The sequence below is a fragment of the Aethalodelphis obliquidens genome, unplaced genomic scaffold (assembly GCF_003676395.1).
Source record: "Aethalodelphis obliquidens isolate GAN/ISIS:26980383/991018 unplaced genomic scaffold, ASM367639v1 scaffold1, whole genome shotgun sequence".
NCBI lineage: Eukaryota > Metazoa > Chordata > Mammalia > Artiodactyla > Delphinidae > Aethalodelphis > Aethalodelphis obliquidens.
Window position 1 is genome coordinate 88,072,018 of NW_020837945.1, and position 15,831 is coordinate 88,087,848.

At 40.0% G+C, this 15,831-nt stretch overlaps 1 pseudogene; it reads left to right on the plus strand.

The window, feature by feature from the left end:
- Positions 1-5,319: 5,319 nt before the first annotated feature.
- On the plus strand, positions 5,320-5,414 carry LOC113624179 (uncharacterized; annotated as a pseudogene).
- The last annotated feature ends 10,417 nt before the right edge of the window (positions 5,415-15,831 follow it).

The following is a 15,831-nucleotide window of genomic DNA, read 5'->3' on the forward strand; positions in this document are numbered from 1 at the left end:
TTGATCATGGTGTATGATCCTTTTAATATGCTGTTGGATTCTGTTTCCTAGTATTTTGTTGAGGATTTTTGCATCTATGTTCATCAGTGATATTGGCCTGTAGTTTTCCTTGTGACATCCTTGTCTGGTTTTGGTGTCAGGGTGATGGTGGCCTCGTAGAAAGAGTTTGGGAGTGTTCCTCCCTCTGCTATACTTTAGAAGAGTTTGAGAAGGATAGGTGTTAGCTCTTCTCTAAATGTTTATTAGAATTCGCCTGTGAAGCCATCTGGTCCTGGGCTTTTCTTTGTTGGAAGATTTTTCATCACAGTTTCAATTTCAGTGCTTGTGATTGGTCTGTTCATATTTTCTATTTCTTCCTGATTCAGTCTTGGCAGGTTGTGCATTTCTAAGAATTTGTCCATTTCTTCCAGGTTGTCCATTTTATTGGCAAAGTGTTGCTTGTAGTAATCTCTCCTGATCTTTTGTATTTCTGCAGTGTCAGTTGTTACTTCTCCTTTTTCATTTCTAATTCTATTGATTTGAGTCTTCTTCCTGTTTTTCTTGATGAGTCTAGCTAATGGTTTATCAATTTTGTTTATCTTCTCAAAGAACCAGCTTTTAGTTTTATTGATGTTTGCTATCGTTTCCTTCATTTCTTTTTCATTTATTTCTGATCTGATTTTTATGATTTCTTTCCTTCTGCTAACTTTGGGGTTTTTTTTTTTCTTCTTTCTCTAATTGCTTTAGGTGCAACGTTAGGTTCTTTATTCGAGATGTTTCCTGTTTCCTTAGGTAGGACTGTATTGCTATACACTTCCCACTTAGAACTGCTTTTGCTGCATCCCATAGGTTTTGGGTCGTCATGTCTCCATTGTCATTTATTTCTAGGTATTTTTTAATTTCCTCTTTGATTTCTTGAGTGATCACTTCGGTGTTAAGTAGTGTATTGTTTAGCCTCCATGTGTTTGTATTTTTTACAGATCTTTTCCTGTAATTGATATCTAGTCTAATAGCGTTGTTGTCGGAAAAGATACTTGATGGAATTTTCTTAAATTTACCAAGGCTTGATTTGTGACCCAAGATATGATCTATCCTGGAGAATGTTTCATGAGCACTTAAGAAGAAAGTGTATTCTGTTGTTTTTGGATGGAATGTCCTATAAATATCAATTAAGTCCATCTTGTTTAATGTGTCATTTAAAGCTTGTGTTTCCTTATTTATTTTCAATTTGGATGATCTGTCCATTGGTGAAAGTGGGGTGTTAAATTCCCCTACTATGAATGTGTTACTGTCAATTTCCCCTTTTATGACTGTTAGTATTTGCCTTATGTATTCAGGTGCTCCTATGCTGGGTGCATAAATATTTACAATTGTTATATCTTCTTCTTGGATCGATCCCTTGATCATTATGTAGTGTCCTTCTTTGTCTCTTCTAATAGTTTTTATTTTAAAATCTATTTTGTCTGATATGAGAATTGCTACTCCAGCTTTCTTTTGGTTTCCATTTGCATGGAGTATCTGTTTCCATCCCCTTACTTTCAGTCTGTATGTGTCTCTAGGTCTGAAGTGGGTCTCTTGTAGACAGCAAATATATGTGTCTTGTTTTTATATCCATTCAGCCAATCTGTGTCTTTTGGTGGGAACATTTAGTCCATTTACATTTAAGGTAATTATTGATATGTATGTTCCTATTCCCATTTTCTTAATTGTTTTGGGTTCGTTATTGTAGGTCTTTTCCTTCTCTTGTGTTTCTTGCCTAGAGAAGTTCCTTTAGCATTTGTTGTAAAGCTGGTTTGGTGGTGCTGAACTCTCTCAGCTTTTGCTTGTCTGTGAAGGTTTTAATTTCTCCATCAAATCTGAATGAGATCCTTGCTGGGTAGAGTAATCTTGGTTGCAGGTTTTTCTCCTTCATCACTTTAAATATGTCCTGCCACTCCCTTCTGGCTTGCAGAGTTTCTGCTGAAAGATCAGCTGTTAACCTTATGGGGATTCCCTTGTGTGTTATTTGTTTTTTTTCCCTTGCTGCTTTTAATATGTTTTCTTTGTATTTAATTTTTGACAGTTTGATTAATATGTGTCTTGGCGTATTTCTCCTTGGATTTATCCTGTATGGGACTCTCTGTGCTTCCTGGACTTGATTAACTATATCCTTTCCCATATTATGGAAGTTTTCAACTATAATCTCTTCAAATATTTTCTCAGTCCCTTTCTTTTTCTCTTCTTCTTCTGGAACCCCTATAATTTGAATGTTGGTGCATTTAATATTGTCCCAGAGGTCTCTGAGACTGTCCTCAGTTCTTTTCTTTTTTCTTTATTCTGCTCTGCAGTAGTTATTTCCCCTATTTTATCTTCCAGGTCACTTATCCATTCTTCTGCCTCAGTTATTCTGCTATTGATCCCATCTAGAGTATTTTTCATTTCATTTATTGTGTTGTTCATCGTTACTTGTTTCATCTTTATTTCTTCTAGGTCCTTGTTAACTGTTTCTTGCATTTTATCTATTCTATTTCCAAGATTTTGGATCATCTTTACTGTCATTATTCTGAATTCTTTTCAGGTAGACTGCCTATTTCCTCTTCATTTGTTAGGTCTGGTGGGTTTTTATCTTGCTCCTTCATCTGCTGTGTGTTTTTCTGTCTTCTCATTTTGCTTATCTTATGATGTTTGGGGTCTCCTTTTTGCAGGCTACAGGTTCGTAGTTCCTGTTGTTTTTGGTGTCTGTCCCCCGTGGCTAAAGTTGGTTCAGTGGGTTGTGTAGGCTTCCTGGTGGAGGGGACTAGTGCCTGTGTTCTGGTGGATGAGGCTGGATCTTGTCTTTCTGGTGTGCAGGTCCATGACTGGTGGTGTGTTTTGGGGTGTCTTTGGACTTATTATGATTTTAGGCAGCCTCTCTGCTAATGGGTGAGGTTGTGTTCCTGTCTTGCTAGTTGTTTGGCATAGGGTGTCCAGGACTATAGCTTGCTGATCATTGAGTGAAGCTGGGTGCTGGTGTTGAGATGGAGATCTCTGGTAGATTTTCGCCATTTGATATTATATGGAGCTGGGAGGTCTCTTGTGGACCAGTATCCTGAAGTTGGCTCTCCCACCTCAGAGGCACAGCAATGACTCCTGGCTGTAGCACCAAGAGCCTTTATCCACATGGCTCAGAATAAAAGGTAGAAAAAGTAGAAAGAAAGAAAGAAAGAAAGAAAGAAAGAAAGAAAGAAAGAAAGAAAGAAAGAAAGAAAGAAAGAAAGGAGGGAGGGTGGGAGGAGGGAGGGAGGGATGGAAACAAGCAAGGAAAGAAAGAAAGAAAGAAGATAAAATAAAGTAAGATAAAATAAAATAAAGTTATTAAAATAAAAAATAATTATTAAGAAAAAAAATATTTTTTTAGAAAAAATAAAAAAGGACAGATAGAACCCTAGGACAAATGGTGGAAGCAAAGCTATACAGACAAAGTCTCACACAGAAGCATACATATACACACTCACAAAAAGGGGAAAAGGGGAAAAAATAAGAAATCTTGCTCTCAAAGTCCACCTCCTCAATTTGGGATGATTCTTTGTCTATTCATGTATTCCACAGATGCAGGGTACATCAAGTTGATTGTGGAGCTTTAATCCGCTGCTTCTGAGGCTGCTGGGAGAGATTTCCCTTTCTCTTCTTTGTTCTCACAGCTCCCGGGGCTCAGCTTTGGATTTGGCCCCGCCTCTGCGTGTAGGTCACCGGAGGGCGTCTGTTCTTCGCTCAGACAGGACGGGGTTAAAGGAGCAGCTGATTCAGGGGCTCTGGCTCATTCAGGCTGGGGGGAGGGAGGGGTACGGATGTGGGGCAAGCCTAAGGCAGCAGAGGCCGGCGGGACGTTGCACCAGCCTGAGGCGCACTGTGCGTTCTCCTGGGGAAGTTGTCCCTGGATCCCGGGACCCTGGCAGTGGCAGGCTGGACAGGCTCCCCGGAAGGGGGGTGTGGATAGTAACCTGCTCTCGCACACAGGCTTCTTGGTGGCGGCAGCAGCAGCCTTAGCGTCTCATGCCTGTCTCTGGGGTCCGTGCTGTTAGCTGCGGCTCATGCCCGTCTCTGGAGCTCCTTTAAGCAGCGCTCTTAATCCCCTCTCCTCGCGCACCAGGAAACAAAGAGGGAAGAAAAGGTCTCTTGCCTCTTCCACAGGTCCAGACTTTTCCCTGGACTCCCTCCCGGCTAGCCGTGGTGCACTAACCCACTGCAGGCAGTGTTCACGCCGCCAACCCCAGTCCTCTCCCTGCGCTCCGACCGAAGCCCGAGCCTCAGCTCCCAGCCCTGCCGGCCCCGGAGGGTGAGCAGACAAGCCTCTCGGGCTGGTGAGTGCTTGTCGGCACCGATCCTCTGTGCGGGAATCTCTCCTTGCTTTGCTCTCTGCACCCGTGTTGCTGTGCTCTTCTCCGTGTCTTCGAAGCTTTCCCCCTCCGCCACCCGCAGTCTCCGCCCGTGAAGGGGGTCCTCGTGCGTGGAAACCTTTCCTCCTTCACAGCTCCCTCCCACTGGTGCAGGTCCTACCCAGGTACGTGGGGGGTTTCTTGCCTTTTGGGAGGTCTGAGGTCTTCTGCCAGCGTTCAGTAGGTGTTCTGTAGGAGTTGTTCCACGTGTAGATGTATTTCTGGTGTATCTGTGGGGAGGAAGGTGATCTCCGCCTCTTACTCTTCTGCCATCTTCCCCTCGTGCAAGGAAGATTTCTTTCAATCGGCCGATTAGCAGACTGGGTTCCGTTGATGAAGAATGACTAAATGTGGAGGTAGGTCAACAGAAATTATCCAAAATCAAATGCAAAGTGAATGAAAGAGCTAGAAATGCAAACATAATATTCAAGAGCTGTGGGTCAACAGCAAATGGTCTAAAAATATAAATAATTGAATTCCCAGAAGGACAAAAGAAATAGAAGTAGACAGAACAAATATTTGAAGAGATAATGGTGGGAATTTATGAAATTAATTAACAATAATGAACAACAGATATATGAAGCTCAGAAAACCCCACACAGAATATAATATAAACATATTTGTATATATCATAGGCAAACTGCTGAAAACCAAAACAAGGAGAAATTCTTGAAGGCAGCTTAATAAAGGTGAAACAGTAAAAAAGTGGAACAAAATCTGAATTATAGCAAACTTTTCAGAAACCATTCAAGAAAAAAGATAATGGAGTGTTGAAGTAGAAACATAGCAAGCTAAAATTCTGTACCTAGTGAAAATATATTTCAAAACTGAAGGCAAAATAAATATTTTTTCCCAAATGAATACAGAGAGAATTTATTACTAGCAGAAGACAAATTCATAGGAAGTCACAATCTACCAAAGTTAATTCAAAAATTAAATAACATGCTTGCTTCAGCAGCACATGTACTAAAATTGTAATGATACAGAGATTAGCCCCTGTGCAAGGATGACATGCAAATTCATGAAATATTCCATAATTTTGAAAAGAATTGTTTTCCTTTTTTTCCCTTTCTTTTCTTTTTATTGTATCTCTATGAAAAGATAAATGTTAGCTGAATCCATTGTGGTAATCATTTCACAATTTATATAAATCAAACCATCATTCTGTATACCTTAAACTTTTACAGTGATATATGTCAATTATTTCTCAATAAAACTGGAAAAACAATAATTAGATAACTTAAATAGTCCAGTATCTATTAAAGATTACCTATGCACAAAGAACATTCCCAGTGAGATGTCTTCACTTACCAATTCTATCAAATGTTTGTACCATGCTACAAAAACTCCTCCAGATATTTGAAGGAGAAATACTTCCTAGGTTATGAGGCCAGTGTTACTCAGAGACATTACAAGAAAAGAAAACTATAAGTCAATATTCCTTGTAAACATAGATGCAAAAAGCCTTAAAAATAAACATCATATTCTGCGAGCAGAATATGTGATCATCAAAGGATATCTTGGTGGCTGGAGCAATTTCCCAAACTCAATCAGCTGAAAACTCCCAAGATTCAAGAGGAGTTTAGACTTCAACTAATTCTGTTTGCTAATTTTGTCTCTAATCTTATCTCCCCAAACAGACTGGAAATACTTTGTACATACAAAGTATTTTTGTAAAATGAAATTGGGGATCATATCATATCTTCGACTTAAGTTTTTACCACTAACATAGCAATTAGGCATTTCAGTAATATTTGTTCAGTAGTTTGATAGTCACAAATGTAGAAATCAATTGCATCTAACAGAAGAATTTAATACACACTGGGGTGTTGATACTGATCTCAGTCTAAGACAGTTATCTTAATCTAGCTAATGGCAGCTCCTCTTTCTATATGCATATAGATTTTGATGCAAACTTTTAATTTAAATATATCTTCAAAAAGTGTAGAATAAAAGTGTGTATCAGAAAAAATTTTATAAAGTGAACAAACCCATGTGGTCAGCACCCAGATTAAAAACAGAGCACTCTCCAGATCCCAGAAGCACTCTTTTGTCCCCTTATGGTTGTTAAGCCTCTAAGAGTAACCACTCTCCTGACTTCTGACACCATAGGCTAAGTTTGTCTGTTTTGGATACTTTTATCAGTAAAATCATAACGTTTGCACTCTTTTGGGTCTAGTTTCTTTTACTGTCCATTAGATGTACATGTTGTTGTATACAGCTATTATTTGTTCATCCTCACTGCTAAACAGTATTTATTGTATACATATACAACTATTTATTTATCCAGTCTACTCTTAGATTCTTGGGTAGTTTCCAATTTGGGGATATTATGACAGTGCCATTGTAAACATTCCTGTATGTGTCTCAGGAGACACATATGTCTTCTGTATATGTCTCTTATACATTTCTATAGAGTTTCTACCAAGGAATGGAATACCTGGATCAAGAATGTGTATATGCTTAGCTTTAGTCTACCAAGGAATGGCATACCTGGACCAAGGATATGTATATGCTTAGCTTTAGTAGATACTGTCAAGCCTTTTTTCCAGTGTATAGATCCACCAGCAATGTATGAGAGTTCCAGTTGCTCTACATCTTCACCAACATTTGGAATTGTTATCTATTTGTTTTATTTTTAGCTTTTTTGGTAGATGTGTAGTGGTAATGGCTTTGTGATTTAAATTCTCACTTTCCTGATGATTAATGAAGTTAAGCACCTTTCCTTATGATGATTATCCAAATGGATATGTCCTTTTGTGAATTGCTTATTCATCTCTTTTGCCCATTTGTTTCTGAGTGGATTATATCATGGGTTCTTTTTATTTATTTTTTTCATTACAATGCTTTAGATCACTTGATTACATTTATTTGCTTTATTGTCCATTTATTGGTTGGGTTGTTTGTCGTTTTATTATTGAGCTGTATGTGGTTTGTATGTTTTGGAAATTAATCCCTTGTTGGTCGCATCATTTGCAAATATATTCTCCCATTCTATAGGTTGTCTTTATTGACTTCTTAGGAAGTCCTAGATGGGCTCCCTTCTATTTATTTTTCAGTATTTAAAAATTTATTCAAAAACTTATTTCATTTCATTTTTTTTTTAACATCTTTATTGGGGTATAATTGCTTTACAATGGTGTGTTAGTTTCTGCTTTATAACAAAGTGAATCAGTTATACATATACATATGTTCCCATATGTCTTCCCTCTTGCATCTCCCTCCCTCCCACCCTCCCTATCCCACCCCTCCAGGCTGTCACAAAGCACCGAGCCAATATCCCTGTGTCATGCGGCTGCTTCCCACTAGCTACCTTACTACGTTTGTTAGTGTGTATATGTCCATGACTCTCTCTCGCTCTGTCACAGCTCACCCTTCCCCCTCCCCATATCCTCAAGTCCATTCTCTAGTAGGTCTGCGTCTTTATTCCTCTCTTACCCCTAGGTTCTTCATGACATTTTTTTTCTTAAATTCCATATATATGTGTTAGCATATGGTATTTGTCTTTTTCTTTCTGACTTACTTCACTCTCTATGACAGACTCTAGGTCTATCCATCTCATTACAAATAGCTCAATTTCGTTTCTTTTTAAGGCTGAGTAATATTCCATTGTATATATGTGCCACATCTTCTTTATCCATTCATCCGATGATGGGCACTTAGGTTGTTTCCATCTCTGGGCTATTGTAAATAGAGCTGCAATGAACATTTTGGTACATGACTCTTTTTGAATTTTGGTTTTCTCAGGGTATATGCCCAGTAGTGGGATTGCTGGGTCATATGGTAGTTCTATTTGTAGTTTTTAAGGAACCTCCACACTGTTCTACATAGCGGCTGTACCAACTCACATTTCCACCAGCAGTGCAAGAGTGTTCCCTTTTCTCCACACCCTCTCCAGCATTTATTGTTTCTAGATTTTTTGATGATGGCCATTCTGACTGGTGTGAGATGATATCTCATTGTAGTTTTGATTTGCATTTCTCTAATGATTAATGATGTTGAGCATTCTTTCATGTGTTTGTTGGCAGTCTGTATATCTTCTTTGGAGAAATGTCTATTTAGGTCTTCTGCCCATTTTTGGATTGGGTTGTTTGTTTTTTTGTTATTGAGCTGCATGAGCTGCTTGTAAATTTTGGAGATTAATCCTTTGTCAGTTGCTTCATTTGCAAATATTTTCTCCCATTCTGAGGGTTGTCTTTTGGTCTTGTTTATGGTTTCCTTTGCTGTGCAAAAGCTTTGAAGTTTCATTAGGTCCCATTTGTTTATTTTTGTTTTTATTTCCATTACTCTAGGAGGTGGGTTAGAAAGGATCTTGCTGTGATTTATGTCATAGAGTGTTCTGCCTATGTTTTCCTCTAAGAGTTTGATAGTTTCTGGCCTTACATTTAGGTCTTTAATCCATTTTGAGCTTATTTTTGTGTATGGTGTTAGAGAGTGATCTAATCTCATACTTTTACATGTACCTGTCCAGTTTTCCCAGCACCATTTATTGAAGAGGCTGTCCTTTCTCCACTGTACATTCCTGCCACCTTTATCAAAGATAAGGTGTCCATATGTGCGTGGGTTTATCTCTGGGCTTTCTATCCTTTTCCATTGATCTATCTTCCTGTTTTTGTGCCAGTACCATACTGTCTTGATTACTGTAACTTTGTAGTATAGTCTGAAGTCAGGGAGCCTGATTCCTCCAGCTCCATTTTTCTTTTTCAAGATTGCTTTGGCTATTCGGGGTCTTTTATGTTTCCATACAAATTGCAAAATTTTTTGTTCTAGTTCTGTGAAAAATGCCAGTGGTAGTTTGATAGGGATTGCATTGAATCTATAGATTGCTTTGGGTAGTAGAGTCATTTTCACAATGTTGATTCTTCCAATCCAAGAACATGGTATATCTCTCCATCTATTTGTATCATCTTTAATTTCTTTCATCAGTGTCTTATAATTTTCTGCATACAGGTCTTTTGTCTCCTTAGGTAGGTTTATTCCTAGATATTTTAATCTTTCTGTTGCAATGGTAAATGGGAGTGTTTTCTTGATTTCACTTTCAGATTTTTCATCATTAGTATATAGGAATGTCAGAGATTTCTGTGCATTAATTTTGTATCCTGCTACTTTACCAAATTCATTGATTAGCTCTAGTAGTTTTCTGGTAGCATCTTTAGGATTCTCTATGTATAGGATCATGTCATCTGCAAACAGTGACAGCTTTACTTCTTCTTTTCCGATTTGGATTCCTTTTATTTCCTTTTCTTCTCTGATTGCTGTGGCTAAAACTTCCAAAACTGTGTTGAATAAGAGTAGTGAGAGTGGGCAACCTTGTCTTATTCCTGATCTTAGTGGAAATGCTTTCAGTTTTTCACCATTGAGGATGATGTTTGCTGTGGGCTTGTCATATATGGCCTTTATTATGTTGAGGAAAGTTCCCTCTATGCCTACTTTCTGCAGGGTTTTTATCATAAATGGGTGTTGAATTTTGTTGAAAGCTTTCTGTGCATCTATTGAGATGATCATATGGTTTTTCTCCTTCAATTTGTTAATATGGTTTATCACATTGATAGATTTGCGTATATTGAAGAATCCTTGCATTCCTGGAATAAACCCCACTTGATCATGGTGTATGATCCTTTTAATGTGCTGTTGGATTCTGTTTGCTTGTATTTTGTTGAGGATTTTTGCATCTATGTTCATCAGTGATATTGGCCTGTAGTTTTCTTTCTTTGTGACATCCTTGTCTGGTTTTGGTATCAAGGTGATGGTGGCCTCGTAGAAGGAATTTGGGAGTGTTCCTCCCTCTGCTATATTTTGGAAGAGTTTGAGAAGGATAGGTGTTAACTCTTCTCTAAATGTTTGATAGAATTCGCCTGTGAAGCCATCTGGTCCTGGGCTTTTCTTTGTTGGAAGATTTTTCATCACAGTTTCAATTTCAGTGCTTGTGATTGGTCTGTTCATATTTTCTATTTCTTCCTGATTCAGTCTTGGCAGGTTGTGCATTTCTAAGAATTTGTCCATTTCTTCCAGATTGTCCATTTTATTGGCATAGAGTTGCTTGTAGTAATCTCTCATGATCTTTTGTATTTCTGCAGTGTCAGTTGTTACTTCTCCTTTTTCATTTCTAATTCTATTGATTTGAGTCTTCTTCCTTTTTTTCTTGATGAGTTTGGCTAGTGGTTTATCTATTTTGTTTATCTTCTCAAAGAACCAGCTTTTAGTTTTATTGATCTTTGCTATCATTTTCTTCATTTCTTTTTCATTTATTTCTGATCTGATTTTTATGATTTCTTTCCTTCTGCTAGCTTTGGGGTTTCTTTGTTCTTCTCTCTCTAATTGCTTGAGGTGCAAGGTTAGGTTGTTTATTCAAGATGTTTCCTGCTTCTTAAGGTGGGCTTGTATTGCTATAAACTTCCCCCTTAGAACTGCTTTTGCTGCATCCCATAGGTTTTGGGTCGTTGTGTCTCCATTGTCATTTGTTTCTAGGTATTTTTTGATTTCCTCTTTGATTTCTTCAGTGATCACTTCATTATTAAGTAGTGTATTGTTTAGCCTCCATGTGTTTGTATTTTTTACAGATCTTTTCCTGTAATTGATATCTAGTCTCATGGCGTTGTGGTCAGAAAAGATACTTGATACAGTTTCAATTTTCCTAAATTTACCAAGGCTTGATTTGTGACCCAAGATATGATCTATCCTTGAGAATGTTCCATGAGCACTTGAGAAAAATGTGTATTCTGTTGTTTTTGGATGGAGTGTCCTATAAATATCAATTAAGTCCATCTTGTTTAATGTGTCATTTAAAGCTTGTGTTTCCTTATTTATTTTCATTTTGGATGATCTGTCCGTGGGTGAAAGTGGGGTGTTTAAGTCCCCTACTATGAATGTGTTACTGTCGATTTCCCCTTTTATGGCTGTTAGTATTTGCCTTATGTATTCAGGTGCTCCTATGTTGGGTGCATAAATATTTACAATTGTTATATCTTCTTCTAGGATAGATCCCTTGATCAGTATGCAGTGTCCTTCTTTGTGTCTTCTAATAGTCTTTATTTTAAATTCTATTTTGTCTGATATGAGAATTGCTACCCCAGCTTTCTGTTGGTTTCCATTTGCATGAAATATCTATTTCCATCCCCTTACTTTCAGTCTGTATGTGTCTCTAGGTCTGAAGTGGGTCTCTTGTAGATAGCAAATATATGTGTCTTGTTTTTGTATCCATTCAGCCAATCTGTGTCTTTTGGTGGGAGCATTTAGTCCATTTACATTTAAGATAATTATAGATATGTATGTTCCTATTCCCATTTTCTAAATTGTTTTGGGTTCGCTATTGTATGTCTTTCCCTTCTCTTGTGTTTCTTGCCTAGAGAAGTTCCTTTAGCATTTGTTGTAAAGCTGGTTGGGTGGTGCTGAACTCTCTCAGCTTTTGCTTGTCTGTGAAGGTTTTAATTTCTCCATCAAATCTGAATGAGATCCTTGCTGGGTAGAGTAGTCTTGGTTGCAGGTTTTTCTTCTTCATCACTTTCAGTATGTCCTGCCACTCCCTTCTGGCTTGTAGGGTTTCTGCTGAGAGATCAGCTGTTAACCTTATGGGGATTCCCTTGTGTGTTATTTGTTGTTTTTCCCTTGCTGCTTTTAATATGCTTTCTTTGTATTTAATTTTTGACAGTTTGATTAATATGTGTCTTGGCGTATTTCTCCTTGGATTTATCCTGTATGGGACTCTTTGTGCTTCCTGAACTTGATTAACTATTTCCTTTCCCATATTAGGGAAGTTTTCAACTATAATCTCTTCAAATATTTTCTCAGTCCCTTTCTTTTTCTCTTCTTCTTCTGGAACCCCTATTATTCGAATGTTGGTGCATTTAATGTTGTCCCAGAGGTCTCTGAGACTGTCCTCAGTTCTTTTCATTCTTTTTTCTTTATTCTGCTCTGCAGTAGTTATTTCCACTATTTTATCTTCCAGGTCACTTATCCGTTCTTCTGCCTCGGTTATTCTGCTATTGATCCCATCTAGAGTATTTTTCATTTCATTTATTGTGTTGTTCATCATTGCTTGTTTCATCTTTATTTCTTCTAGGTCCTTGTTAACTGTTTCTTGCATTTTGTCCATTCTATTTCCAAGATTTCGGATCATCCTTACTATCATTATTCTGAATTCTTTTTCAGGTAGACTGCCTATTTCCTCTTCATTTGTTAGGTCTGGTGGGTTTTTATCTTGCTCCTTCATCTGCTGTGTGTTTTTGTGTCTTCTCATTTTGCTTATCTTACTGTGTTTGGGGTCTCCTTTTTGCAGGCTGCAGGTTCGTAGTTCCCGCTGTTTTTGATGTCTGTCTCCAGTGGCTAAGGTTGGTTCAGTGGGTTGTGTAGGCTTCCTGGTGGAGGGGACTAGTGCCTGTGTTGTGGTGGATGAGGCTGGATCTTGTCTCTCTAGTGGGCAGTTTCACGTCTGGTGGTGTGTTTTGGGGTGTCTGTGGCCTTATTATGATTTTAGGCAGCCTCTCTGCTAACGGGTGCGGTTGTGTTCCTGTTTTGCTAGTTGTTTGGCATAGGTTGTCCAGCACTGTGGCTTGCTGGTCGTTGAGTGAAGCTGGGTGCTGGTGTTAAGATGGAGATCTCTGGGAGATTTTCGCTATTTGATATTATGTGGAGCTGGGAGGTCTCTTGTTGACCAGTGTCCTGAAGTTGGCTCTCCTACCTCATAGGCAGAGCCCTGACTCCTGGCTGGAGCACCAAAAGCCTTTCATCCACATGGCTCAGAATAAAAGGGAGAAAAATAGAGAGAATTAGTAGAAGTATGAGGAAAGAAAGAAGGAAAGGAAGGAAGGAAGGAAGGAAGGAAGGAAGAAAGAGGCAAAGAAGGAAAGAAGGCAAGAAGGATAGGAAGGAGGGACGGAGGGAGGGAGGAAGGAAGGAAGGAGGGAAAGAAGGAAAAAAGACAGAAAGAAGATACAGTAAAAATAAAATAAAGTATAATAAAGTTATTGAATTAAAAAATATTTAGAAAAAAAAAAGGGACAGATAGAACCTTAGGACAAATGTTGGAAGCAAAGCTATACAGAGAAAATCTTACACAGAAGCATACACATACACCCTCACAAAAAGAGGTAAAGCGGGAAAAATCATAAATCTTGCTCTCAGAGACCACCTCCTCAATTTGGGGTGATTCGTTGTCTAAAGGAGGGAAGGAAAGAAGGAAAGAAAGAAAGAAAGAAAGAAAGAAAAAACGAAGGTAAAGTATAATAAAGTTATTACAATTAAAATTAATTATTAAGAAAACAAATTTTTTAAAAAACCATGGATGGATAGAACCCTAGGACAAATGGTGGAAGCAAGACTATACAGACAAGATCTCACACAGAAGCATACACATACACATTCACAAAAAGAGGAAAAGGGAAAAAAATCATAGATCTCGCTCCTAAAGTCCACCTCCTCAATTTGGGATCATTCCTTGTCTATTCATGGATTCCACAGATGCAGGGTACATCAAGTTGATTGTGGAGCTTTAATCCGCTGCTTCTGAGGCTGCTGGGAGAGATTTCCCTTTCTCTTTGTTCTCACAGCTCACAGGAGCTCAGCTTTGGATTTGGCCCTGCCTCTGCGTGTAGGTCGCTGGAGGGCGTCTGTTTTTTGCTCAGACAGGACGGGGTTAAAGGAGCCGCTGATTCGGGGGCTCTGGCGCACTCAGGCCGGGGGGGGGGGGCGGGGGGGGAGGCACTGCGTGTGGGGCGGGCCTGCGGCAGCAGAGGCCAGCGTGACTTTGCTCCAGCCTGAGGCCCGCCGTGCGTTCTCCTGGGGAAGTTGCCCCTGGATCCCGGGACCCTGGCAGTGGCGGGCTGCACAGGCTCCGCGGAAGAGGGGTGTGGAGCGTGACCTGTGCTCGCACACAGGCCCCTTGGTGCCGGCAGCAGCAGCCTTAGCGTCTCCCGCCTTCTGGGGTCCGTGCTTTTAGCTGCGGCTCGCGCCCGTCTCTGGGGTCCGTGTTTTTAGCCGCGGCTTGCGCCAGTCTCTGGTGTCCGCGCCCTCAGCCGCGGCTCGCGCCCATCTCTGGGGTTCACGCTTTTAGCCGCGGCTCGCGCCCGTCTCTGGAGTCCGCGCTTTTAGCCGCGGCTCGCGCCCGTCTCTGGGGTTCCTTTAAGCAGCGCTCTTAAACTCCTCTCCTCGCGCACCAGGAAACAAAGAGGGAAGAAAAAGTCTCTTGCCTCTTCGGCAGGTGCAGACTTTTCCCCGGACTCCCTCCCAGCTAGCCGTGGTGCACTAACCCCTTCAGGCTATGTTCAAGCCGCCAACCCCAGTCCTCTCCCTGCGCTCCGTCCGAAACCGAAACCCGAGCCTCAGAGCCTCAGCTCGCAGCCCTGCCCGCCCCGGCGGGTGAGCAGACAAGCCTCTCCGGCTGGTGAGTGCCGGTTGGCACCGATCCTCTGTGCGGGAATCTCCCCGCTTTGCCCTCCGCACCCGTTGCTGTGCTCTCCTCCGCGGCTTCGAAGCTCCGCCCTCCGCCTCCCGCAGTCTCCACCCGTGAAGGGGCTTCCTAGTGTGTGGAAACTTTTCCTCCTTCACAGCTCCCTCCCACTGGTGCAGGTGCCGTCCTTATTCTTTTGTCTCTGTTTTTTCTTTTTTTCTTTTGCCCTACCCAGGTACGTGGGGAGTTTCTTGCCTTTTGGGAGGTCTGAGGTCTTCTGCCAGCGTTCAGTAGGTGTTCTGTAGGAGTTGTTCCACGTGTAGATGTATTTCTGGTGTATCTGTGGGGAGGAAGGTGATCTCCGCGTCTTACTCTTCCGCCATCTTCAAGGTCCCCCCTGCAAAAATCTAATTCATTTTAAAACAAAAACAGCAGTTTAGACAAATCCAAGAGTGATTTTTAAATGAATGAATCATAAAATAGACAATTTATGGCTAATATCATCATGGTGAGAGAAAATGCACATGTATTTTTACATTACAAAGGAAATGTATTAATAGATAGAAAAATTTCTCCCCCCCCCGCCAGCGATGGCTTAATGTAACAAAATTTTATTTATTTATTTAATGGAAAGGCATTTTATTTTAAATATAGCAGTGTGTACATGTCCAAATTCCCAATCTATCCCTCCCTACCCACTCTGCCCCCCACTCACACCGGTAACCATAAATTTGTTCTCTAGGTCTATGAGTCTGTTTCTGTTTTGTAAATAAGTTCATTTGTATCATTTTTTTCAGATTCCACATATAAGGATATCATGATATTTGTCTTTCTCTGTCTGACTTACTTCGCTTAGTATGATAATGATACTTAATTCTTTGCATATTTTAGCTATAAATCTTTGTTGGATCTATTGTTGCAAATAGTTTCTCTCACTTTGTGGGTTGGCTTTTCACTTATTTAATGGTATATTTTTATGAGACTGCCAAAGCTTTACCTAGTCTTTCAGAAACTTTCTGTTTAAGGTTTAGTTTTGCCTGCTACTGCTCCAGAAATTGGTAACTGCTGTGAGAG